A 27666-nucleotide genomic window follows, 5' to 3' on the forward strand; every position below is an offset into this window, starting at 1 on the left:
TTTTATCTTCCTCTTTAGAAAAGTGTAACTTCTAAGAGAGGGATATAAAAAACCCCCATAATTTTCGACAAAGAATCATCTAAAATTTTTCGCACTTCTTTATTTTTATTTTAATATTAATAAATATCTTTTTTATTAGTGAAAAATATCCACCAAGTTTAATTTTTTTGTCTGAAATTTGCGAAAAAATTGTATTTTTATCTTCCTCTTTAGAAAAGTGTAACTTCTAAGAGAGGGATATAAGAAACCCCCATAATTTTCGACAAAGAATTATTTAAAATTTTTCACACTTCTTTATTTTTGTTTTAATATTAATAAATATCCTTTTTATTAGTGAAAAATATCCACCAAGTTTAATTTTTTTGTCTGAAATTTGCGAAAAAATTTAATTTTTATCTTTCTCTTTAGAAAAGTGTAACTTCTCAAGGAGGAATATAAGAAATCCTTTAACCATCTAAAATTTTTCGCATTTATTTTAATTTTTTCTTAATATTAATAAATATCACTTTTATTAGTAAAAATATCCATCAAGTTTTATTTTGTAATTTGTCTGAAATTTCAGAAAAAAAATTGAATTTTTAATTTTTATCTCTCTCTTTAGAAAAAATATATGTTTATATAAGAAACCCCCCTTTAATTTTCGACAAAGAATCATCTAAAATTTTTCGCACTTATTTAGATACACCCTGTATATACACCATTCTCTCTCTCTCTCAGTCGGACAACGATGGCGGTAGTTTTGACATTGAGTAGGAGAGAAGAGACCCAGATCTCTTCGTCTCTCTCAAAGGGGGAAGATAATATGTATAGATTTCTATATACGGTTCATTCACCTTCAAACAGCCACCTGCGAGATAAATTATTACATATGAATTCCGTTCGAATTCTCATCCTTCCCGATTTTTATACAATGCTAATACAGTTTGTATCCCTTTCTGCCCCTCGTCCTTTTCTCGTTCTATAAAAACCGTGTACTGTGAAATATCTGTGAAAATAGCACATAGGTATAGAGAAAGAGAGAGAGTGAAGTTGATGCGAGCAACAAAGGCGACGAAAATATCGCGATTGCGAAAATCGCATGCGCTAATGGATCGAGCGAATAACAGAATTGACGTGAACGTTAAAACGCATCTGAAAAAAAAACTTTAGAGAGCTCGATGCAGAATGTCCCATCGGGGACTGGGGAAGAGGGGGCCCAGGGGAGGGGGCGATAAATAGATCTGCAATTTTCGCGGATTCTCGCGTGCTCTTTCGCGAAAATGTCGCTTTTATTCGTGTACAATCGTGTTTCGTGGTTGACATATTTATCTTCAAAAACGTGTGTCGCTACATCACGTGTAATTTGAGATGATATATCCATGACGTTTAATACGAACACAATTTTCTCTAATCGTCCGTTTTTGGTACTTCGAATATATATTCCAGCGGTAAATTAAAGTTCCTATGATATCAAAATTATTGTCTTCACATCGTTTAATATTTTAAAAAAATTCAATAAACAAGTCATTTCTCTAAGAAATAGTCGGTTGAAATATTAAAGTATATACATATATTTTTATATTTGAAAAGAATTTTCGATATTCTGCAAAGTTTAATTTCAAATTTAATTTTTGACGATTTTAGAACCGATTGTTCCTTAAAGAAATTTTCGCCTTATTCGATTTTTTGTAATTTTTTCAATTTAAAATTATATAAAATTGTTCAAAGTTAAATCAATTTAAAATTATGTATAATTATTTTAAACCATTTTTTAAAATTTTAAATATTTTAATTAATAATATCAGATAATAAAAATGATCTAAAAATTAGTTTTTATTTGTCATTATTTATATATGCATGTGTATGTGTGTAGAATGCATTCCAATCGTAATATACCTAATCGGCAAAAAGAAGATTCCTCGTGACAAAGAAAAATGCAGAAAATGCGGAACAAATATTTTTCAAACAGACTTTGTTCTTTCGAGAAAAATAATTAAAAAAAAGCTTTGACAACATTTTTGTACAAAAAATCATCTCCGGATTGCATTACTATTTCATAATACGCATACATTAGACCGCGATAAAGTTGCTTAATTATTCCAAGAAATTAATTTTAAATTCCTATACAAGTGTCGAGAATCTCGTGATTATTGGTTAATTCGATTAATCGATTAATCGATTAGAATCGAATGTATATGATTATAGTAAATACGATTATTAAATCGTTTTTTTCGTTGCAATCTATTAATTAATTAATCAATTAATTCAAAATCGATTAATTGATTAATTTAAAATCGAATAATCGATTAATTTAAAATTGATTAATCGATTAATTCAAAATCCATTAATCGATTAATTTAAAATCGATTAATCGATTAATTCAAAATCGATTAATTTAAAATCAATTAATTCAAAATTGGTTAATTAATTAATTCAAAATCGATTAATTTAAAATCGATTAATCGATTAATTCAAAATCGATTAATCGATTAATTTAAAATCAATTAATTCAAAATTGGTTAATTAATTAATTCAAAATCGATTAATTTAAAATCGATTAATCGATTAATTCAAAATCGGTTAATTGGTTAGAATCACGAGCCCTAGTCGAGAAATTCGCCCTCCGGATGCGACATACGTACCCACTTGAGAAGCGTCCGAGGCATCGATATAGACGAATCCGCCGATTGATCCTCCGGAAGCAGGGGTCCATGCTCGAGAATGTTTGACTTTATTGGGAGGAAATATAAGAGTGAACTGGCTATAGTAGTGGCTCACGGTATTCCCGGTACGCCAGGAATCAGAGGGAGGGAACGAGGGTGATGGGGGACCTGCAGCACTTCCAGCCCGAGGGGGAGGATGAAAGTACGCGGGGCTGGGAAGGATTCGTTCATTCATATCGCGAGGCCGGGTCTCTCTCGCTCATTGTCGGAGCAAAGCGACGGACAAAGCCGAAAGCGGGGGACTGGAGTGCTGTCAGGACCAGTGCACTCCATCGCATGACACAAATGGCAACCAAAAGTGGTAGCCGGGGGGTGATCGGGACCCGAAAGGCGAGCCCGCACCAAGAAGCGATCTGTCGTGTCCCTCCATTGTACCGCGATCGATCTCGCGGAAGATATTCGCGAGTTTTTATTTTTAACCTTTTTTATTTAAACCGACAATGGGAATTGTGCTCGCGCCCACTTTGTCTTCGCGAGCAAATTTTTTTTCCCGATCTACGCTCGTTTCTAGCTCCTCTATAATATATATCGGCGTTAGAATTATTTATGTCGGTTATTTCTGGTCAAAATTACACGAGAAACTACAGTTTTTAAAATATTCGTATGAGAAAAAAATATCTTTAGAAATTTAATTAAATATTTTTATTTAAAAAAATGTTTTTTTTTTTTGAAGAATTTTGCTTAAGTTATGTTCCAAAATTATTTTGCGATTTTATGAATGAAAATTGTTCCTCTCAATTTCTTTTTCCTAACTTACGTTCGTTTATATCTCCATTATAACTTTATATATCACCATTACGATTATTTACATTTTATGCTTAATTAAGCAAATTTAGTTCTTTGAAAAGAAGGAAAACATTTTTATTTTCTAGTATTTTTAAAAACTGACTAGGAAAAGTATAAGAATAAGAAAAAGGAAATTCCTGGTTACAAATGTAAAAAAAAAAATGTTTTAGTAATTCACTCCTCGTTACTTAATAATCATTTAATAATTGATAATTCACAAAAATTTGGCATTATTTATGATAAAAAATTACATGAGAAACTATATTTTAAAATATAAAAACGTAGATATTTGAGAATCGCCAGACAGAATTTAAAAAAGTAAAACACTTCTCTCGACCGTACTGGCAAATATTATTTATTAAATTACAACGTTTTGACCCTTCTTTGAGTCCTTATCAAGTGATTTGTGAAAATAAAAATAAAATTATAATTTTAAAATGTCAAGAACAAATATAGTGTCGGTTTGACAACACGTCAAGACTCTTAGACGAGTTATGAGAGACTGACACTATATTTGTTTCTGACATCTTAAAATTATAATTTTATTTTTATTTTCACAAATCACTTGATAAGGACTCAAAGAAGGATCGAAACGTTGTGATTCAATAAATAATATTTGCCAGTACGGTCGAGAGACAAGTTTTACTTTTTTATATTTTAAAACTTATTATTATCATTCGTATGAGAAAAGACAATATTTCCAGATTTTTTTATATAAAAAAGGTTCCTTTGTCGAAGAACTGCGCTTAATTTATCTCGCAGAAATATTTCACGATTTTATATCAATTTACAGATCTCGCGTCGCGAGTAATGAAAATGCGATTCTCGATTATTTCGATCAGAGGATGTAATTGCGTGGCTTTCCCACGTGTCGCATGCACTGCAGATGCCTTAAGGGTATCAAAAAAAAAAAAAAAAAAAAAAAAGAGAAACAGAATACTCGGTGCTGGTTGAAGCTGTCGATAACAGGGCGATTAAAGATATTAAGTTTCTTCTTGGGACGTTATTACGCTGCCATGTACACTCCTCGACACCGCAGCTTTCCGTTTGGACCGAATAATTACAAAAGAAGCTAACTGATCCATGTGTGTTTGTGTGTGCGAGAACGGTCCCGTAATAGAAATTCCTCTCCCGTATTACGTACAAAAGTGCGATATTCAAGTCAAAGGAAAAACGCTCTTTCGGAGGAATGTTAATCCATTTACATATCGATCCATTTTTTGTGTCCCTCTGACATTTCTCAACAATTTAATAATATATAATAGAACGATTTCAATCGGTAAATAAACGAGTTCTTATTCATTCATTTGGGTCACCAGCTTTGACATTTTACAGTTAATAATATATGAAAAATTAATAAAACGATTCGAGCGATAAACGTGAACGAGATTTTATTATTTGCTACCTTGTTAAAGACCAAAGATCGAGTAACTACAGTTATAGGAATCGACGATATTGGTATCTCGTTTGACAAATGAATCAAGGGGGAAAAAGGGATAAAAATTCCTCCTCTCGATAGTAAGGCACTCTATTCTGGGTAAGTCATTCAAAGACGCCATTGTAAGTCACTTCAGCCTTTTTATTGCGAAACGCAAGTAATCACCGTTAATTGCCGCCGCCCGATCGCAGGGAGCGACATTTACAAAGGAAAAACATCGGTTGCATTTTAATACAATTATAGTACACAACACATCGGGAGATACAGCAGAGAAAAGTAATATTTACATACATGTGGTTTCGATTTTTCAATCGGTGTGCTCTTCTCCCTCTCTTTCTCTTTTTCCCCATCGCAAGACGCGATCCAATTGGCATTATTAATTTGCGCCCGCGAGAGAGAAAGAGAGAGAGAGAGAGAGATAGAGATAGAAAGAGAAAGAGAGATACTATATATACATATATACGCCACTTGTGCTCGTGCAGGCAAGAGAATTGATACCGCAGTAATTTGTACTAATTAACCCATCCGCGATATAATATATGCCTCTCGTACTCTCTCTCGTTATTGTTACAATGCGCACACACATATTATTCGACGTCGCGCTACGTCGAGTATCCCTATTAATTATCGACGCGCACCAAATCGGCGGCAACAAATGCAACACGCCGGAGAGATACTCGGTAATAATATTTAATGCTTCTGGCGCCGCGCCTCGTGTCGACTTCGCGTGTCCAGCCTCCGGAGAGTATTTTTTTCTCGGGGGGAAAAAAAAATTCGATATTTGTGTCACGGGGGAATGCGAAATACGGAGGATCTGGCGGCTGGTGGAAAAAAAGATCGGTACTCCTGAATGATTCGGAAAATATAAATGTTTTAAAGAAAAGGATTTGCAGGGTTTAAAAAGATCTATTTATTAGTCTTAATAGTTTGACCTTGGGTGGCGTGTTTCAAGGTCAACTCGATTTTTTTTTTAATAGAACTACTGAATACATACGCGAGACTAAAATAAAAAACATTTCTTACGATTCAATTTCTGGCTGTTTAAGGGGATCCTTCAGCAAAACGAGCTCCGACGAAATAACAGCACTAATATCCAAAACATATGCACAACGCAGGCACACATACGTACGAATCGTATTTCTAATTACACATTTTTATTAGACTTCTAATCCAGATTTAGAGGATTACAGTGCTTTCTTTCGTGTTCTCTAATTCCAGGGAATGTGCTTTTTTATTTGTACAAAATGTATATGGTTTATATAAAGCATATATTATGATGAGGTTGACAGTTCGTCTGCAATTCGAGATGTCATATCGAGATGAAAATAAGTAAGGAAAACCGTTATTTCATATTTTTTATAATATAAAATCGAGATTCCCTGGGATTATTGATGCATGTATTGTAATTGTAGAGAAGCATTTTATATTCTGACAAATTAATGCAGAGAAATCCTAGAAGTACGAAAATATACGACTGTGTCGATAAAACAGATAATCGTGAAGGATCCCTTTAAGGTTCACTTTTTATACAGTGAATATACAGTTTGAAAAATCCTCCACAATGAAAGTACTGATAATAATGAATGGGGAGCGCTATTCTTTCATGTCATCTCTATTGGGAGCGCCATATTTTGTGCACAAATAAACTGCAGAATTTTTGTATTAAATAAGTATTGTTATGAGCTGATGCAAGAGGCCGATAAAGAAACTAATTTTTAAACTTTTATTGTTTTTTTACAGCGCTCCCCGATCATTATTATCAGTACTTTCATTGTGGAGGATTTTTCAATCTGTATATGCAATAAAAAGTGAACCTAACCTAACTTAAAGTCGGTAAAACAGAACAAACCTTAACTCCGATAATTTTTCATAAACAGAATGTGACAACGAATCTATTTACACGAAACACTTAGAGTATTTAAAAAATTGAGTTGACTTTGAAAAAACGCCACCCAAGATCAAATGGATAAGATTAATAAATAGAGCTTTTTAAATTCTACAACTTTTATTTGAAACATTTTTTCATAAAATTTATACTTTCCGAATTTGTCAGGGATACTTTTTTCCATCCGATACAATACTATTAACGACTATTAATAAAATGGTGTCTCGCAACTCTGTACAGAACGGATTATTACATTATACAACAACGCAGCGGCTGATGAGATAGAAATTTTAGGATTCAAGCGTGTCTTCTTCAGGGTCGGTCCTGTCGTTTGCTTGAACGAAGAGAGACGGCGAATTATCGCGCCGGAGAGTGCCAGGATGAGAGAAAGAAGTACGCTTGCTTTTTGTTGATTAAAATATATATAAATAACTTTATTGTGTTTATGTATATATTTATATTTATATATTTATATATATATATATATATAATAATAATAAAATGCCCTATCTATTTTACAAATATACAAAACTCTCGCTATATGTACATCGATCTCTTTTTTTTTCGATTGAAACAAGAGAACTTTTTTTAAATATATCTCGAAGAACTTTTATAATAAATCGATCATCGATTAAACTCTATATCGTCTCGAGTTAGAAAGAGGAAAAAACGTTACGTTTCGTTGCAATACGAGTTACACGGTAGTATGCTTCAAGGTTTTTACCTTTTTATTTTTTTTTTTTTTTCGGTTTCTCGCGCTATAATTACATTCGCACACTACGAAGCTATCACGATTCTCAAAAATACGAATAACCGCTTATTTTATTCGGACACCGTGGTTACGGGTACAATTGCAATAGTAAGAAATGCTTCTGATAATAAGTAGAGAGAGAAAAGTCGCGACAGTCAGGAGTCCTGAAACAGAGAAAAAGAAACAGAAAATTACGTGATTAAGTGTGTAAAAAGTGATCTTTTATTAAACCTAGAGTAGTCGCGATGTTAAACGTTAGAGATAGATGACATGTGTCATCATTTTTAAACGACGAATTAAAATATAAAAACATATTATTTAAATACATGTATTAATTGAACTGAGATTTTAAAAATATTTAACACAGGATGTCTACTCAAACCTTGTCAAAAAAATTTCTGATAATTGTTCGAGTTTTCAGGTATTTTTGTTACAAATTTATGTAAAATAAAAAAATTTATAGATGCAGATTTTTTAAATAATTTTCTTTCTAAAATTTCCTATTCGTACGATTGCAAAAACAGTTATCACGAATACACTCTTTCTAGCAATATTAATTTAATCATGAAATTAATTTGAATGATAATAAAATGCAAAATATCTCTTTATACGCTGAAGATATAAATATGCAAAAATATAAAATAAAAAATAATTTATCTAATATTCTTATCAAAAAATAATTTATTAACAAACGTCCCTAACGAGTATTAATTTATTTAAATATTATCAAAATATTGAACAATTTTCTATGAAAATCATAAGATTGATGCCTTGCTAAACAGAGATTGTCAATAAAATCACATAAGATTAAACAATTTAAAAAAAAATAAATTTGCAAAAATATGTTGGGCTATCAAAAATATTCGATGCAAGGCTGTAAAAGAAAATTAATTTTAAGTTCTTTAAAAACTAAAAACAGCCTATTTAGTTTAATAATAAATGCATTTTCTTCTATTCTAAAAAATAAATATATCTTACAGAACACAAAAAAATTAAATTTTTTTAACATACACATACGATGTATATATATGTATATGATTGCTAAATTGACTAATTAGCGGATTATCGATCGCTTGTAATATGTGAATAAACTTATCAAAGACATTTTTGAAAAAATTCCCCAAGCGCCAATAAAATTCCAGGAGAATTCCCGGCTTTTTCAAGGTAAAAAATCCCTGACTTCCAAAAAGTAGACCTCCTGTTAGCGTATAAGAAAAAAAAATGCAGATTTGTGCAATAATATCGCGCGACCACTCCAGGCTTAATTACGCGTTAGATGCAAGATGCGTTTTAGATGAATAATTGAAATGCATTTCGTGTTTACCGTCGCGCGCAATATGCGATGCGATGCAATTATTGATCACGCAGAAAGAATTATTCATTAACAATAATATATTGCGTTAATAAATCCAAATGATAATAAGAGCGGTTTATTATTGTAATGAGTTTCAATAAGCGAACGATCAATCGTTATCTATAATCGTTCGGGAAATATACTGCATTATGTATAGGTTTTGTTTACACAGATGGAGTACGATTACAGTGCCAAAGCTGATTATTATTACTGTGCGATCAGTATTCACGAAATATACATATATATTTCCAATCACTCTTTCCTCTCTGATATTTATATTAAAAGTTGTCTAATTAAAATGTGATGACGGCTCACCTTTCCTCGTTGCGATTTCCGGTCACTCCTTACGTAACGCGATTCAATAATACTTTTGGGAATGGTTCACACATCTGAAACACACAAGATTCAAAAATAATTATTTCACAGGAAATTTTTTTTCATCACATTATGCAATAAAAATTTATTACAAGAATTTCGTACAAAAGTATTCAGACGAGCGACACGAGGATAATTATATGAATTTTTTAATACAATGAAAGAAGAATGTCGGAAAAAGTGCAGGAGATGAAAAACTAAAAGACCGATGCATAATAAGGATAAGTGGAGAATTAGATAGTCACAGTATCTTTCTCTCTCTCTCTCTGCATCTCGCGAGAAGCATTCTATGGTCTCTCGGGGGAGTACACCTGAATACAAAAGATCGCAAACTTTTTCCCGGCTGCCGCCGAGATAGTTTTAACAAGTTATATATTTATTTATTTATTTATTTTTTTTTTTTAATTTTTCCCACGACGCGAAAGAAAGAACGACGACGCTGAAAGTTTCGCGCGCGGTTTTAGAAATGCATTTAAACTTCCGCTTGGTTGTGCTCCGTGTCAAAATGCATTTCCTTTTTGCCGTCGCCGCCGCATCAGACGCGGGAAGGGATGAGATTCCTTCCGCGCGGGGGGGTGAAGGGGGGGTCGAGGGGGGACGCGCGCGCGAGAAAAACCGATGCCGCGCATTTGCGCCGGTGTCACGGGCGGAAATGTCCGCCGTTTTGAAATTTTGCTAGCTCGAAGCTACGTCACGCTTCGGCGAGCATGTCGAGCGACGACACAAAGGGCGGAAAAATCTTTCCCCCCTTTTTTTTTTTTAGGAAGAAAAAATCCCGGCGTCTCTCTTCAGGTATGATTCAGTTGTCTTCTTCGTCCGGGAGAGGGAGCCAAAGTATCTCATATTAGAAACTCGTGTTTTAAATAATTTATCTCTCATTGGACTCACGACTAATTTTCATTAATAATTTTAAACTCGATTTACAACTCAAATATTATATTAGCCTCGTAATTATATGAAATTGTAAGAGAGAGAGAGAGAGAGAGAGAGAGAACCTTAATTACATATTGCGATATAGAACTTCGGAAACACGTGGGGGGTTAATTTCTTTTCTAGATGAGGGAACGTGTAAGACACAGCAAACATCAAAACTGAGATGTACAGGCTTGTATATATATATATATATATATATATATATATATATATATATGTATGTATGTATGTATATATAGTCGTGTCTAGGCAATACCGTGCTCGACACGAGAGAGGAAGGGTTGTTTCCGCCTGCCTGGCTTCCGGCGCAGTCGAGGGGGAGGATCGAAGCACGGAATCCCCCTCTCTTTCCCCCGTCTCGCGCGCGAGGGGGTGAAATAAGAGAAATTTACTTACGTCCGCGCGAGTTTAATTAAACGCTCAAAGAAATAAATATAGTCACATCGCAATTCATTGTCACTTCTCAGAGAAGCCCCCCTCTGCCCCCCTTTACGTATTAATTATTTTTTAGTCGCGCGCGATCGCTTCGAGAGAGAGGGAAGGAGCTAAAAGTCGAAACGCATTTTTCTCTTTTTGCTCGCTCTTTCTCTTCCCTTTTTTACGGGGGGGGGGGGGGCAAAAAAGTGCATTTGCTCCCCTTTTTTATTTGTTTATTTTCTTCATTTTTTTTTATTTTTTTAAATATTTAATATGCAAATATAAATTCCAGTGTTTATTCAAAAAGAGAGCGAATACTTAATTTTTTTACTGATTGCAATAGGGGGGAAGGGGGGCAAATGCAACCTTATGCCCCCCTATAGCAATCAGTAAAAAAATTAAGCATTTGCTCTCCTTTTGAATAAACACTGGAATTTATTTGGAGAGCAAATGCTTAATTTTTTTATTGATTGCAATAGGGGGGCAAATGCACCTTTTTGCCCCCTATAGCGATCAGTAACAGAATTAAGCATTTGCTCTCCATTTGAATAACACTAATTTATTTGATCATTTAATATAAAGAAAATAAAAATAACAAAAAAAAAAACGAAGAAAAAAAATTAAGAAGGGGGCAAAGGCACTTTTTTGCCCCCCTATAGCGATCAGTAACAGAATTAAGCATTTGCTCTCCTTTTGAATAAACATTGTAATTTATTTGATCATTTAATATAAAACAAATGAAAATAACAAAAAAAATGAAGAAGGGGGCAAATGCACTTTTTTGCCCTCCTATTGCAATCAGTAAAAAAATTAAGCGTTTGCTTTCCTTTTGAATAAACACTGTAATTTATTTGTATATTTAATATAAAAAAATAAAAATAACAAAAAAATGAAGAAATAAAAAAATTTTAATCGTGCCCCCTTTTGGAAAAAATCCTGCGGACGCCCATGCTTGCGAGGTAAATCGACCTGGTTTGAAATACACACGAGGAAAAGCCTCGAACGAGCTTTCCGCGAACGAGCTTTCTCGAAGAAAGACACTTTCGACTCGAGACTGCGAGAACAACCTTCAATTTTAATGAAGCGAGAGCGCGGATACGAGAGAGAGAAAGGCGAGCGATTCTCCGAAGAAAGTTTCTTCCCTCAGGATCGCTCCTTAAAATCCTGCAGGAGGACGGGGCGAATTTCGAAGCGGCTCTCTGAATATTCCGAGCCGAAAGTTTCGCCGGAAAATACGCGGCTCCGCGAAAGAACCCGGGGAATAATGGCGAGGTCTCCCTCCTATTGAAGAGGAGTCCGTTATTAATTCGACCGATCCGATCCGATCCTCTCTTCGCCAGGTATGGATATACATATATACGTGCACACGAACAGTATATTATACGTCCGTCGCGTATAATAACAGCGCGCGGATAATAACGCGGGCCGCGCGTGAATTTTGTAGAATAATCCTGTCGGGGATAATAACGGTACCGATCTCTCTCGCGGATGCACCTATGATGCACCGACGGTGCTGGTTCAATTGTCGAATCGCGCGATTCGGTTAATAATCGCGACCGCGCGACGATGTAGAGGCACGTTGTCCTTTGGATATTTAGAGCGAGAGATATCCGCGCCCCCGTATTTTAATTCGCGAATATTTCCCGGTATGCGTCGCGCGATCGGATCGCGAACGTGTTATTAGAATCGAACCGGTATGGTAGGTAGGCTTTGAATTCGGAATGTATGGAATTTTCTCGACCAAAAATCATATAGCCTAGTTCTATCACATCTCTTTATTAAAAAATCTATATTGAAAATATATAATGAATATATGTTATATTTTGAAAATATATAATAAATACCTATATATATTATTATTAATATTATTAATATGATAAATATGATATTTATATTTAATATAATTAATATGACGTTTATATTAATATTTATTATTATTAATTATATAATATACTAATTATGTATTATAAATTATATAAATTTATATAATATTTATTAATATATAATACCATATATGTGTATATTTAAGAAATGTTCTCTAAATACAATGCAAATTTTTTCTTATAAGTGACGCGAATATGTATTATAATATCGATTCTCGATGTGGAATATACAGAAAATGAGATGCTCTTCTAAAATCTTATTATTAATCAATTAAAAGTTAATCTGAAAGTTAATTACATTCGGTAAATAACTGGCGAAATGTGGCCGGATCGCGTTATTAGAATCATGGAGGCAAACTGATAATGGAACTCTGAATTTAGAATGTACGAAATTTTTGTCAAAAATCATGTATTGCATCCCTATCACATTTCCCTATTAAAAATATATATACTAAAAATATATATTAAATATATATATATATATATATATATATATATATATATATAATATATATGGTAAATATATTAAATATATTAAATATATTAAATGTATATTAATATAATAAAATAAATAATATAAATATATAAAAAATTATAATAAATATATGTATTAAACAATGTTCTAGAGATACAATTCAGATTTTTGCCTTTGACAATTTATATAATGCTGATACACATATATTCATTATAATATCGACTCGAAGTAGAATATACAGGAAACGAGAAGTCTTAAAAATTAAAAATCCTTTTCTTTATTAACTAAAAAAGGGTTAACCTAATTGCATTCGATAAAGAAACCGCGAAGTAAGTATATAATTTACGTAAACCTAACCAGAAGTTGAAAATGTACGAATTATCTCACGGAAGTCTATGATTCATACGCATTAATCAGCAGCATGAGCAAGAACATGGAGAAAACCTTAATTTCGCAGAATATGGGGTATATTCCCTCGAAACCTCTCTTTCTCTATCCGCAGAGCGGAATCGAATAAAAGCAGAACGATTAATCGACAGAGAGATATCTGGGGCGTAATAACTCGCGGAAAGATCGCTCTGTGAGAAATCTGATTCAAGAGAGAGAGAGAGAGAAAGAAAAAAGATAGACTTCTTTTAGCACCGATGGACACGGTGGATAAGAATATATGTACCGGGCATTTATGACGAGCGAGGTTGCTCGCAAAAAGTCTAGATTTTCGCCCGATATTTCTTCAGCGCCTTATATACGTATACATATACAGGGTGTCTGACATAAAATGTCACACCGAAAATATACAAGTAGATCTCGTTATTTGGATTTTTTCTCAGCAAAAATGTCGAGGGATGCCATCATTTTTTGCATGTTCCCAATTTTTGTCATCATACCTTTATAACTAAACCTTAAATTAAAATTTTATTAAAGTAAACTCTACCTGGAATTAATTGGAGAATGTGGTTTTGTTAATATCTTATAGTTTGCAAAAAACCCTTTATTTTCAATCGCTTGTAACTCGAAAATTATTGATGCCTGAATATTTTTGCCGAGGAAAAACGGTTTTCAAATAGTTTCCGAAGATCTACTTGTATATTTTCGGACGATTTTTCCTCAACAAAAATGTCGAGGAAGACCATTATTTTACCTTAAATTAAAATTCTATTTAAGCAACCTCTACCTGGAATTAATTGGAGAATGTGGTTTTGTTAATATCTTATAGTTTGCAAAAAACCCTTTATTTTCAATCGCTTGTAACTCGAAAATTATTGATGCCTGAATATTTTTGCCGAGGAAAAACGGTTTTCAAATAGTTTCCGAAGATCTACTTGTATATTTTCGGACGATTTTTCCTCAACAAAAATGTCGAGGAAGACCATTATTTTTGGCATGTTCCCAATTTTTGCCATCATGTACCTTCATAACTAAATATTAAGTCAAAATTCTATTTAAGCAACCTCTACCTGGAATTAATTGGAGAATGTGGTTTTGTTAATATCTTATAGTTTGCAAAAAACCCTTTATTTTCAATCGCTTGTAACTCGAAAATTATTGATGCCTGAATATTTTTGCCGAGGAAAAATTATCTCCAAATAACAAGATCTGTATATTTTTGGACGATGTTTCCTCAGCAACAATGTCGAGGAAAACCATTATTTTTGGCATGTTCCCAATTTTTGCCATCATGTACCTTCATAACTAAACCTTAAGTTAAAATTCTATTAAAGCAAACTCTATTTGAAATTAATTGGAAAATATACAGTTTTGTTAATATCTTATAGTTTGCAAAAAACCCTTTATTTTCAATCGCTTGTAACTCGAAAATTATTGATGCCTAAATATTTTTGCCGAGGAAAAATTATCTCCAAATAACAAGATCTGTATATTTTTGGACGATGTTTCCTCAGCAACAATGTCGAGGAAGACCATTATTTTTTGCATGTTCCCAATTTTTGCCATCATATACCTTCATAACTAAACCTTAAATTAAAATTCTATTAAAGCAAACTCTATTTGAAAATAATTGGAGAATATACAGTTTTGTTAATATCTTATAGTTCGCAAAAAACCCTTTATCTTCAATCGCTTGTAAATGATTGATGCCTGAATATTTTTGCCGAAAAAAAACTGTTTCCAAATAACAAGATCTGCTTATATACTTTCGGTGTGACATCTTATGTCAGACACCCTGTATATATCCCGCCATCGGTCGGTCGGTCTTAATTAACACACTCGCGTTATATATCTTCCCCTGGGCTGAATGGTTGAAACAAAGGATAGCGCCGCGCTTTGTTCCACCCATCGGCCCGAAGGTCCTTTCGCACGGTCGCATAGCCCGTAGGATAGGGCGTGTTCGCTCGCATAAGCGCTCCCTTCGGAACCAGTTTCACTTGTTTGTAAACACACGGGAGGATTTCCATTCACCCGGAGGAATTCCGCCTCAAGACTGTCTCTCTCTCTCTCTCTGTCTCGCTCTCTTTGCGCTAGCGTTCCCCGGTCCATTTCATTACTTCTGGACGGAAGCCGGAATGGCCATTGTCCTCGTTTGCCGGAAAGTTCCGTCGCGAATCGCCAATACGAGTTCGATTCGCTCGTCTCTCTCTTTCTCTCTGTTTTTCCGCTTAAAAACAATCGCCGTGGAAGAGTCTCGGAAGAGAGCGAGAGCAAAACGTCCGGACCTGCAAATTGACTCGTAACGGCTTGCAGGAAATCCGCCGGCCTTCTTCTCTCCTCTCTTCTCCTCGTGCACTCTCATCATGCTCGCCCTCGACGAAGTGAAACGCCGGTCGCGCGCAAGGATATAATTTCATTTTCCGCTCTTTGAGCGCTTTGTTTTGCGGATTATTCACGCCTCTCTCTCTCTCTGTCTCTCTCATCCCGTCGTCGGTTCACGCTCCAAGATTCCCGAGGAAAGAGGGCCTATTTCGCAGCCTTTTGGCGTTTACAGCCGCCATTGACTTCCGAAACGATCGAAAAAGGTGTTATAAATTGTGAAAAAAATATATTTTAAGCCCGCGATCTCTAAAATATTCTTTTATATAGCAAGTGTTGCGAAATCAAATAAAAGAGTCGAAACTTGGAAAAAAATATATTTCGTCCTTTATTCAAGTCAGGTAGATTTAATTTTAATTTTAGCACCCCTTTTTAAATTGTGAACAAAATATATTTTAAGCCTGCGATCTCTAAAGTATTCTTTTATATAGCAAGTGTTGCGAAATCAAATAAAAAAGTCGAAACTTGAAAAAAAATATATTTCGTTCTTTATTCAAGTCAAGTAGATTTAATTTTGATTTTAGCACCCCTTTTTAAATTGTGAACAAAATATATTTTAAGCCTGCGATCTCTAAAATATCTTTTTTTTATGCAGCAAATATTGCAAAATCAAATAAAAAAGTCGAAACTTGAAATAGAAATATATTTTGTGCTTTATTCAAGTCAAGTAGATTTAATTTTAATTTTAACACTCCTTTTTAAATTGTGAACAAAATATATTTTAAGCCTGCGATCTCTAAAGTATTCTTTTATATAGCAAGTGTTGCGAAATCAAATAAAAGAGTCGAAACTTGGAAAAAATATATTTCGTTCTTTATTCAAGTCAGGTAGATTTAATTTTAATTTTAGCACCCCTTTTTAAATTGTGAACAAAATATATTTTAAGCCTGCGATCTCTAAAATATTCTTTTATATAGCAAGTGTTGCGAAATCAAATAAAAGAGTCGAAACTTGAAAAAAAATATATTTCGTGCTTTATTCAAGTCAAGTATATTTAATTTTAATTTTAGCACCCCTTTTTAAACTGTGAACAAAATATATTTTAAGCCTGCGATCTCTAAAGTATTCTTTTATATAGCAAGTGTTGCGAAATCAAATAAAAAAGTCGAAACTTGTAAAAAAATATATTTCGTCCTTTATCCAAGTCAGATAAATTTAATTTTAATTTTAGCATCTCTTTTTTAACATTCTTATTATTCAAGGATAACGTCACGGGTGTGTTTAGCAAGGATTAAAAAATATGAGATAACACTATGGTGGACGTATATTGAATGCAGGCTATTGAAAATAATTATTCAAACAGTGTGACGTTAAAATAAAATATGGCTTAAAGCTACGACCTCTGAAATATTGCTGTTGTTAAAAAAAATATACCGAGTGCTGCAAAATCGAATAAAAGAATTGAAACTTAGAATAGAGGAATATTTTTTCATGCTTCATTCAAATCAGTGATTTTTTCAACATTCTTAATTTTTAACATCCCTTTTTACTTAAAATCTTTATTACTCAACAATGAAGTCATGCGTACGTTAGAAATAAGGATTAAAGAATATGAGATAAAATATAACGATGGACGTATGTTGAATGCAGACTATTGAAAATAATGATTCAAACAATGTGACATTTTTAAATAAAATAATAATTAAATTTTTATTTTCCATGAGCATGCTAGATATAAATGCATAGGAAAATGTCTGAAATGCAATAACTCAAATTATTGATTCAAATAATAATTAACAAAAAATTATCAGAAATATTATTCAGAGAGAAAAAAATACGCGTACGCATACGCATACATATGTATAATTTATTAAACCTTTATTTTAAATATTATCTATAAAATTTCATTATGCTACTCAATAACAAAGATAATTAAAAAATGATAAAATGCATTCATTTCAAAAGTATAATATAACTATCGTTCATTTAATATTAGTTTACAAAAATAATTAACATAATTTAATAAAACGCGAACAAAAAAAATCCAACAATTTAAAGAAAAAATAAATAAAATAAGTATAAAAACTTGTAAAAATATTTGATCATTCGTATATAATAAGAGGAATTATTTATTATTTTTGTAGAAACTATATAAAAATATTAGTATCATTTTTTATTAATAGAAATTTTTTTAACTTGTCCAGAATATTTAAGAAAAAATAAAAAATTTATTTTCACTTTCCCTTATTTAAAGAGACTTAAAGACTTTCAATTTTCGGCAAAGAATAATCTAAAAATTTAAATTTTTATTTTTTATAATTAAAAAAATTTTCTATATATATTGTACGTTTATTTTTTTATATTAATAAATAATCATAAATAATCATTCAGACACCTTGACGTTGTTTATTTTTTTAAATATTATTAAAAATCCTTTTTATTATTGAAAAATATTCACCAAGTTTCATTTTCTTCCCTGATTTAAAATCACCGAGATAAGAAATCGATGAGAAGTAGAAAGTGTATCTCTCTCACAGGTGCGGATCGGGGATGGATTCCAAATAACGTTAAGGTACAATCTGTTCGCGTTGAGTGACACAATTGCGTTCCACGCGCACGGACGTCTCACATAAACCGCGTCGACGAAGGTTTACTGCCGGACGGAATCCTCCCTCTCCCGCGTATATATACGCTACAATTTAAGTTACCCCGAGTTCTCTCTCTTTCTCGGAGAGAAAAACACAAAGGGGTGTCCATTTGCGATCTGATAATAATTGGAAAAGTTATTGTCGGGGATGGAGTTTCGCCCCCGCGCGCAAACTAACATTTTCATGCTCCCGAAACTATTCCAGGCCGATGTAAAATGGAGAAACTTTCGCATCAAGGAATAACTTCCGCCGCGCGCTTTTGAATGATATTACTTCTTTCCGCCCGCAAATTCTCCTAGGAAGCGCCCCCTCGCGGATGGAGACTTAAGTGCGTCCAGTGATTTGTCTGGATTGTCGGGGGCGAAATATTCCATATATATATATATATGGAAATATTCCATATATATATATAATATATAATATATGTATATATATGAGAGTACCTCAATATATATATATATATATGGAATATTTCCATATATATATATATATATATATGGAATATTTCCATATATATATATATATATATGGAATATATATATATATATATATATATATATATATATCGAGGTACTCTCATATATATATATATATATATATATATATATATTATATTATATTATATATATATATATATATATATATATATATATATATCGAATGCATAGAAAATATATATATATATATATATATCGAGGTACTCTCATAAAGGAAAACTTGTTGTTTGTTTGTTGAAATATAGAATATTCAATCTGTCGGAATCCGGCGGTTCCGCTTCGCGGTTTTGCTTCCCGAAATCTCCCGGGTATCTCTCTCTCTCTCCGGTTCGCGGGGCAACTTAATAGCGGCGTCGCTTTTCAAAGACAAGGAGAGATGGTTTTAGAGAATGGATCCGCGCACCGGACTCACAGAGTGTTAAACGATAACAATCGCCGCCGGGGCGAATTTGCGTCGTGGACCGAAAAAGATGGCGGAGAGACATTCGGGTCGCCGACCCGATTCTTCCGCGGAGAGTCTGGCATTAAGCTACGATCTAGACGATAAAGACTTCACGAGAGCGCGTTTGTAGGGTGGGATTTATGTCGGGGGGAGAAGAAAGGGGAGACGTACCCTCTTGGAAATTCCAATCTTAAGTTTAATGCCGAGTTCTTTAACGAATTTTCAGCCAATTTTTCTCGAGGGAAAATTGCAAAATGTCGCCGACTTTTATAATAAATTTGATACGCTAAATATTTTACGGAATAAAAAATTCGGAATTAAAATTGTACAAAAAGAAAGTGCACTTGAATTTAAAGAAATAGGGTGTCTATGCAAATCTTACGAAACATTTTCTGAGAATTCCCCGATCTTATACGTATTTTTGTTTAGAATTCTAGGTAAAATAAGATCATTTGTAGAAGCAGCTTTTTAAAGTAAAGTTTCTTTATTGTATAGTACTTTCTAATGCTTTCTGTTCATACGATTGCAAAGAAATTTATCAAGAAATTCTTGCAATCTTTAAAATTTGATTTATTAATTGTAAAATTAATTAAGTAACAATATAACAAAGTGCAATATATCATTATATTTAAATGTTAAAGATGTATGCAAGAATCTAAAAAAAAATATGAAACAAAAAATATTACAAACGTTTAAAAGTGTACTAACTTATTTAAATGTTATTTAAAAATTTTCTATGGAATTTATATAAAACTTAAATAAAATAACATGAGATTTTAATAAAAAACTTAAATATTACATAGATATGTTATATATATGTTTTTTAAAATAATAGTTAAATTATGAAAAACACTATTTTTGAAAAAATTCCTTGAGAATTTCCGGATTTTCAAGATGAAAAAACTCTGTGATAATTCCCAGTTTGTCTGATTTTTCTAGAGAATAGACACCCTGACAAAAAATAAGATTCTTGTAATCGTAATGTGTAATTTCATTAAAAAAATTTAATTTATAAGAAATCTTTCATTTTCAGGTGATTAAACTTTATTATTAATATTTTTCTTTTAGAGGAAAAAATCTATTATGTATTTTCCACGCGCACAAGCGTATAAGCTTATATAATTATTTATATAACGTTTATATGCGTTATTTTTATACATTATCACAAATATAGACGCACAACTGCACAAGCACGACATATAAATAGCAGTTATCAAGAATCATCTGATTAATAAACGAAGGGAAAAATTAAAAGTCACAATAACTTACATTCTAATTTTGTCTCAGCGCGCAAAAAATATCTGAATAAATTCGAGGTTTGAGGCTGAAGTTGATTGCAGTTAATTCAGCCGAATATTTGATGGCGAACACGTGATCCTATCCCCTTCCAGCCCCTGTCTCAAAAAAAGAAGGTAAAAAATGAAAATTACATTCTACCGAATTCGCCGAAATTATGACTGCGTAACTTCTATCGACGCGAACCAATGACATTTGATTGGGTGAGATTCACGTGAGATCTGAAAGGATGAAATGCGAAAATTGAAAAAGTTTACCGACGATTACGTGATTGACCCCAAAAAGACAGATGTACGCCATCGGCAGAACTCTTACGGAGTGCGAGAAATGCACAAGGGGGAAAGGGAGGGGGAAAGGAGGGAGGATATGCTTATGAAGATTTTATAGAACACTGAACTATCCTTCGATCCAGCGTCACTGCCAATCTTCGGATGAAAGGGAAGAGGAAAAATTTGATTTAAAAAATTCGATAAAAATCCTCCTTGTTACATACATTAAATTTGCCTCCAAAAACTGCTGTAATTCAATTATTTCGGAATAAGAGAACATTTTCACAAAAGTCATCATCGTTAGTTTCTTCCCAAGAAGACTAGAAAACAGAGAACCGAACTTCTTAGTATTTAGTCAAAATATGGTCTCATTGCATGGGCGCTGTTGCGGCCAATTCATGAACTATAGCGTGCTGGATTTCGAAGCTTTGTGCAACATAACCAAGAATGTAAGCTTATTGAATTTACTTTTGTCGTAAATATTAATAAATAATATGTATACGATACTTAGGAACGACGAAGTTCACATAGAAAACCATTTTTTTTATAAAACAAGCGATAATTCCGAAGTCCAGCACGCCGTAGTTCATGAATTGGCCGCAAACAGCGCCCATGAAATGAGACCATATTTTGACTCACCCCCACCACTGGAATTTGGTTTCCTGTTCTCTAGTCTTTTTGCTTCTTCCGATAGATTTTTAGAAGAGGAGGGTCACTCTTCAAGTCACTACCGATTCTCGATATATAGATTATATATATTTGCGGGGAAAATGGAAAATTGACAGATACGCCGGAGCTTATGCGCCGGGTTACAGCAAATCCGACGCTTTCATTACCCGGGCAAATCGAATTTGGCGAGGATTGTGTTACTTCGCCGCCTCCGCGTATCCCTCCCTCGCTACTTCCATTTTGGTCAACTATCCGCGAATATAATGCCGGGGTTAGCGGTACATACCCCGTAGAATTCATGCACACGGTTCGTTTATTGCTACTTGACGTAGTTTCCGTCGTGGGTTGAAGCCAAGAAGGATGGAAAACGAGGTTGCAGCGATGCATGAACAATTGCCGAAAGAAAAAAAAAGAAAGAAAGAAAATTGCATATCGCGCGCTCTCGCGAGTAAAATGACAATTTGACAATATAATTACGTGAAAAGCTTTTAAATTTGCCGTCTTTGAGGAACGAAGAATTTCGCGTGCAAACGTCGAGAAAGAAGAATCGAATTCGCGCTCGACAAAATATTTCTGCTGGAAAACGCATCGAAGAAATTTCATCGGGGAGAGAAATAATTTTTTTCTTTTTAGTTTTTTTAATACGCGCCGAACAAAAATATTCGTCGAATCACGCTGAAATTCTCATCTTGCTTTCGCAATAAAACACTCGCACTTTGCCCCCCTTGAAATAATTAAAAAAATGAAGCTCCCTTTTTGAATAAACACTGGACTTTATTAGCATATGTAATATATAAAAAAATAAAAATTAAAAATTAAAACACAACAAAAAATTAGAAACAAAAAATTTTAATCACGTCCCCCTCTCTTAGAAAAAATCTTGCGGACACGCTTGTGAAGGGGAAAAAGGGGGCTGAAAAAAATATCGCGAGAAAATGACGAAAAAGCGCGTCTAAATAATCGTCGCGCGATTACTTTCGATTGGTTTAATCCGGGAATATCGGCGGCGAGTTGACGAGTTGACGCCATCATTACGGGAGAGATTGCGAAGAATCTGGCGCTATGAAATTCTCGGTCGAACGGAATTAACCGATCGGCGAAAAACGATTGCTCGTGAAACGGAAAGAGAGAGAGAGAGGGTGAGCCTGGGATCCAATCAAACTTGCTGTTTCGCAATTGCGTGAGTCCGGTCTTGCGTTGTACTACTGTACTGAACCTCGCACAACATTTGGTGGCCAGGAGTGATTTTTCGCAATCAATAACCTGTACTGTTTACGCTCGCACCGCTTTTCCCTCCCATTTTCTCCCTGCGCGTTGTAATTACATTTGCGCGTTTCGCGGTGTGCAAAGCTTTCGGAATTCTCCTCGAAAAATCTCTTTCCCGTCGATTTTTTCTTTCTTTATATTTCTTCTGCTGCTGCGAAAGGAGACCTTTGTCGGCCGAAGAAGGGCCTTTGAAAAGTCCCGGGACATTTCCCGGGATATACCGTCTATTTATCGTCGATCATATACTCGCTACAAATGTTGACGTTATAATACACCGCGAAGTATATTATAGTGCCTTTTATATATATTATTACCTTTTTTTTCATTTTGATACTTTTGGCAGGCGACACAATCGTACAGGATATTCGAATTACTTTTCTCGAGCGACGTTTCTTTCTGCCCTAACCGGAAATTGGTTTCCTTTAACGAAATTTTATCCGTCTTGGCTTTTTCTAATTTTCGGTGTTAAGTATCTAATTCGTTTTGAATTGAAGCTTTATTGGAATAAAGACCAATTTAAAAAATTGAAGATTATTTTCTTAGTTATATAAGTTTAGAATTAACTTGCCTTTTAATCTGCGGATAAGATGGAAACCTAACCTATAATGCTTTTTTGTATTGTATCTGAATCAGTATATCGTTCTCTGAATTTATTCTGTATAATATCCAGAAAAATAGTTCCGAAATATCATATATTTTTTTAACAGATTTTTCGATGAGTCAAAAAATAGATTAAAATTAAGTTGTATAGAGAGTGTAAAAAGGAGCTTTTAAATATATTCTTAAAACGTTTAATTTTTAAAAAAACATTTGTTGTGCTCAAGATTAATATGAAATTAGTAATTAAATATTGATTTTCTGATATAAAAAGATATTGTAATTAATTATATATTTGTTTATTTTATTACTCTAAAGTCACTATATTCATATTTATATGTCAATCAATTTTAAAATTGGGGTATCCAATATATCGAAAAAAATTCTTATGTAAATTTTTGTAAAAATAAACAAATGTTTAATTTATATATAATATTTACTATATCGATTTTATTATTTTAAAATTGTTTGGATTCACATTTAAATACATGTTATAAAAAACTTATAATTTGAATAAATAAAAAATATTCAATAGACCAGCTATGATTTTCATTCACATAATTGTTGACTTTTAATAATTTTTCCATAAAAGTGTTAATACACGTGTATATAATCATCAAAATATTAAAACATTTTTGGAATTTAATAATTCTTTTCTTTCTTTTTTATACGTATAAATTTCATCTGACATCAAAATATATTAACTTTGATCATTACAAATAAAAACTTTTAAAAATTGAAAATTTTAATATTTAATTTAAATAAAATAAATTTTTTTAATACACATACATTTTTAACTCCAAATTTATTGTAATAATAAAAAGATTATTTTGACGTTTTTACTAGATCTGATAATGCGTGCGTAGATATATTCTAACTTAATTTTATTTTCAATTAAGAATATCTTTAGAAAATGTATATATATATATATATATATATATATATATATATATATATATATAATATTATTCTAATTATATACGTAATTTTAACTAAAATAAAATTTGTATATATATATATATATTAATAATAAATTAACATATGCCTAGTTTATATATAACCTAACCTAACCTAAAAGCAAATGAATACGTTACTTTAGCTCTATAGAGGTAAAAGACGATTATTCCTTGTCAAAATGTATTATATCATTACTCTTTAATCCTTTCAATATTACTTGGAAATTACACTGAAACGATGTATTGCCTATATTAACTCAGACCCTGGACATGCTCTGGAGTTTTAGGTCATGAATACACTGTATGCTATAGGGCCGCACGTGGATGGTAATTGTGATCTAGTCGACCAATCGGGACGGAATAAAGAGATGTTAAAGAGCACTTGTTCGCCAGGTTGAAGCGGTACTCTCCGAGGGTAAATCTCCCGCGTCATTAATTCGGATCGATGGGCCCGTGCTTTCGTCGCACGCACGATGGCGTTCGTGTGGCTGTGTGTGCCGGCTCTGTTTATTTAACGAATCGATCCCGACGCGGATGGCTCGGAGGGGCCACGGGACATCTCTCGATCGACAGGGAAACAACATGATCCGGTAACGCAATACGTAAACACAATTTTCCGCGAGAAAACAAACCGGAAGCGGGCGCGTCGAGACGGAATTTGTCAGCGCGGTCAGGTCTCTCGGTCGAGAAAATTATCGCGCGGGCGAAAAAAAATGGCGAAACCTAACCTAACCTCGAAAAATCAGTCTGAACAGGTTCGAGAGCTTCCTCCTTTGCCATTTTGTTTTATTTATTTTTTTTTTTTATGTCATTACCGAGGCCATTCGAGCGATTCAGATTGCTTAATCGTAAAATTGGCTGGTTCGACGCGAGTGAACAAAGAAGGGGGGCGAAAAAAGGGAAGAAAATAGCGGAATTGAAAATCGTCGGAGAGGTTCGCGTCGGCGTTTCCGTCTCGCGTTTCGACAAACAAAAAGATTCGCCGATTCGTACGATTGCTGAACGTGAGAGGGAAAATTTTCGCAGCCAATGAGAGCGGACGGAAAAGATGAGGAGCGCGAGACGGAAAAATGGGAAATATGGACGAAAAATTGACGCCATTGACGCGCGCCGCGATTCATCGGGAATTGGCATCGTGTATCGATTAACCCGGTTATAAAAGATTGATTATAGAGAATGGAATATATAACTTGATCTATGAATATTTTATATATATCTCTCTAACTGGATATTAACGCATATTATAGTCTAGTTTATATTTCATTTCTTTTAGAGAGGTGAATTTATTTTTCATTTAAAACATGTGATATTTTCAAAATCAACACGTTAAAAAACTTTATTTATTATGTATTTTATTTGATCATGTATTCGTTTTGGACGGAATCGCATTAAAATGTAATAGGTACATTTTTTGTGAAAAAAAAATTATTTATTTTACTCTCACGCTTCGAAAAAAACCTAATAAACTGGAAGCAAATAATATGTATTTGATAGCTCGAGATAATCGACTGCGTCGATTAATTCAATGGGAAAGATAATCGGTGTATCGAATTAATCGGGAAAGAAGCGCTCCGCGTGTAATCGAAATTTCATTATTTTGGGATAATAAAATTAAAGAAGATGGGAGAATGGAGAGAAGAGGCATCGAGAGAGGCGAATAAAGAGAGAGAAAAAGACGCATCATTGGAATCGGTAATTTTCGCGAGATAATGACATTTCGGAGCAAAGTCGATTTTATTATATTTACTCGAGAATTGCTGCTCTTTTTCCTGCTTATTTCCGATGCGATTTCAGAGAATATACAATGTAAGGCGCGTACAGATTCGTCTCTCAATGCAGGTTTCGATGATTTTCCCTCGGCTAGAATAGAGATCATTATTTCAGATACGATATGCGCATGCTCGAACGGCTTTATCCGCTCGGAGAATATCCCAAGATGTCGAGATAGGATATTTCTCTAGAGAGAGAAAGAGAGAGGGCGAGAATGCCGAGGAATAATTTATAGCAGCGCGATGTTCCAATTTAGATAAATGCAATCTAATGATGAATTATCTCGCGTCTGCGATCGCGAGTCAAAATGATTTCGCTGCAAAGTTTTCAAGAAGAGAAAAAACACATTTCAATTTCTGACTTTTCGGAAGAATGTTATTTTCGGGATTCTTCAATTTGATAGATTTTTTTTACCGAGAAAAAATGTCGAGATATCGATATTTTAAAATTAAAAAAATTTTTTTGAAAAATATATTGAGATTCTAAACTTTTGGACAAGAGATTATTCACATACATAAAGATTTTTCATCAAATTTTTATTATTACAAATCTATCGGGAAAAAGGATTTTATGATAAAGTTTTTGAGATGTCGATGTTTTAAAATTTTAATATTTTTTGAAAAATATACCTATATTAAAATTTCAGAATTTTTGACAAGAAATTATTTTTATAAAAATTTTTATCACATTTTTTTTAATATAGTTTCATCAAATTTTTTAATATAATGAACCTATATAATTTTATTCAGAAATGAGTTTGAGTTAAATTATAATTTTTTAGGGGTAGAGGTGCAGGAATCCTCCCTTGCTCGCGCTTTTCCTTTATAATACACACATAATATTTTTTTCTGAAAAACAGTCCTATAAAATTGAGAGTTCCCGGAAATAACATTCTTGCCAACTTTTCGTTTCTAAGAGCTACCGCATTATTTATTTCTCGTAAAAGGATGCGACTTGTATTGCGCTTTTGTGCCAACTTTCGGCTTTACATCGTCGATGCGTCGGATGTAGGATGCGGGAAAAAATTAATCAAGAATTTAAATAAAATAAAAAACGGGCGAACCCAAGAGTGTTCAAAACCGCATCAATCGTCGATTGATACAACACGCGAGAGGGAGCTTTTTTACCATTTTTTCCCATTTCGCGCGATGTGTTTATCGAATCGCGACGTGCTGTTTTCTGAATCGTGATTTGAAGAGTGTAATTCGGAAGGAAAATAAATATAGAAAATCGCGAAACGAGAGAAAGGGGGCGAGAGACGAAGGGGAATACTGTTGCCTCTTTGTGAAAATGCGTTCTAATTTCGGTTACATTCCCGATCGAGCGCGTTTCGAGACTTTCGGTATAAAACGCGTATCCGATACGCATTCTGTATCTGTATATGTATGCGCTACCATTTGTCATTTAAGCGGATACGGATACAAGTTGAGCCGACAATGCTGTGCATTTCTTTCTCGTGTAAACGGGCAGATTCGCGCTCGCGCATGCGTGCATTTTTTTGCCTTTCGTCCTTTATGCAGATGCATCCTCTACCGCAAGTTTTCGGTGAAT

At 33.4% G+C, this 27666-nt stretch overlaps 1 protein-coding gene across 1 annotated transcript in view; it reads right to left on the minus strand.

The window, feature by feature from the left end:
* Positions 1-5046: 5046 nt before the first annotated feature.
* Toll-6 (Toll-like receptor 6) overlaps positions 5047-27666 on the minus strand; it is a 96406-nt gene continuing 73786 nt past the window's right edge. Inside the window, exons 2-3 of the mRNA XM_029307836.2 lie at positions 9232-9305; positions 5047-7726 (exon numbers count right to left, since the gene is read on the minus strand). The gene's annotated coding sequence lies outside the window, so the exon portion shown is untranslated. The remainder of the gene's footprint in view (positions 7727-9231; positions 9306-27666) is intronic.

This window comes from Nylanderia fulva, unplaced genomic scaffold (genome assembly GCF_048542155.1).
Source record: "Nylanderia fulva isolate GAGA-0341 unplaced genomic scaffold, ASM4854215v1 Scaffold53, whole genome shotgun sequence".
Lineage (NCBI taxonomy): Eukaryota > Metazoa > Arthropoda > Insecta > Hymenoptera > Formicidae > Nylanderia > Nylanderia fulva.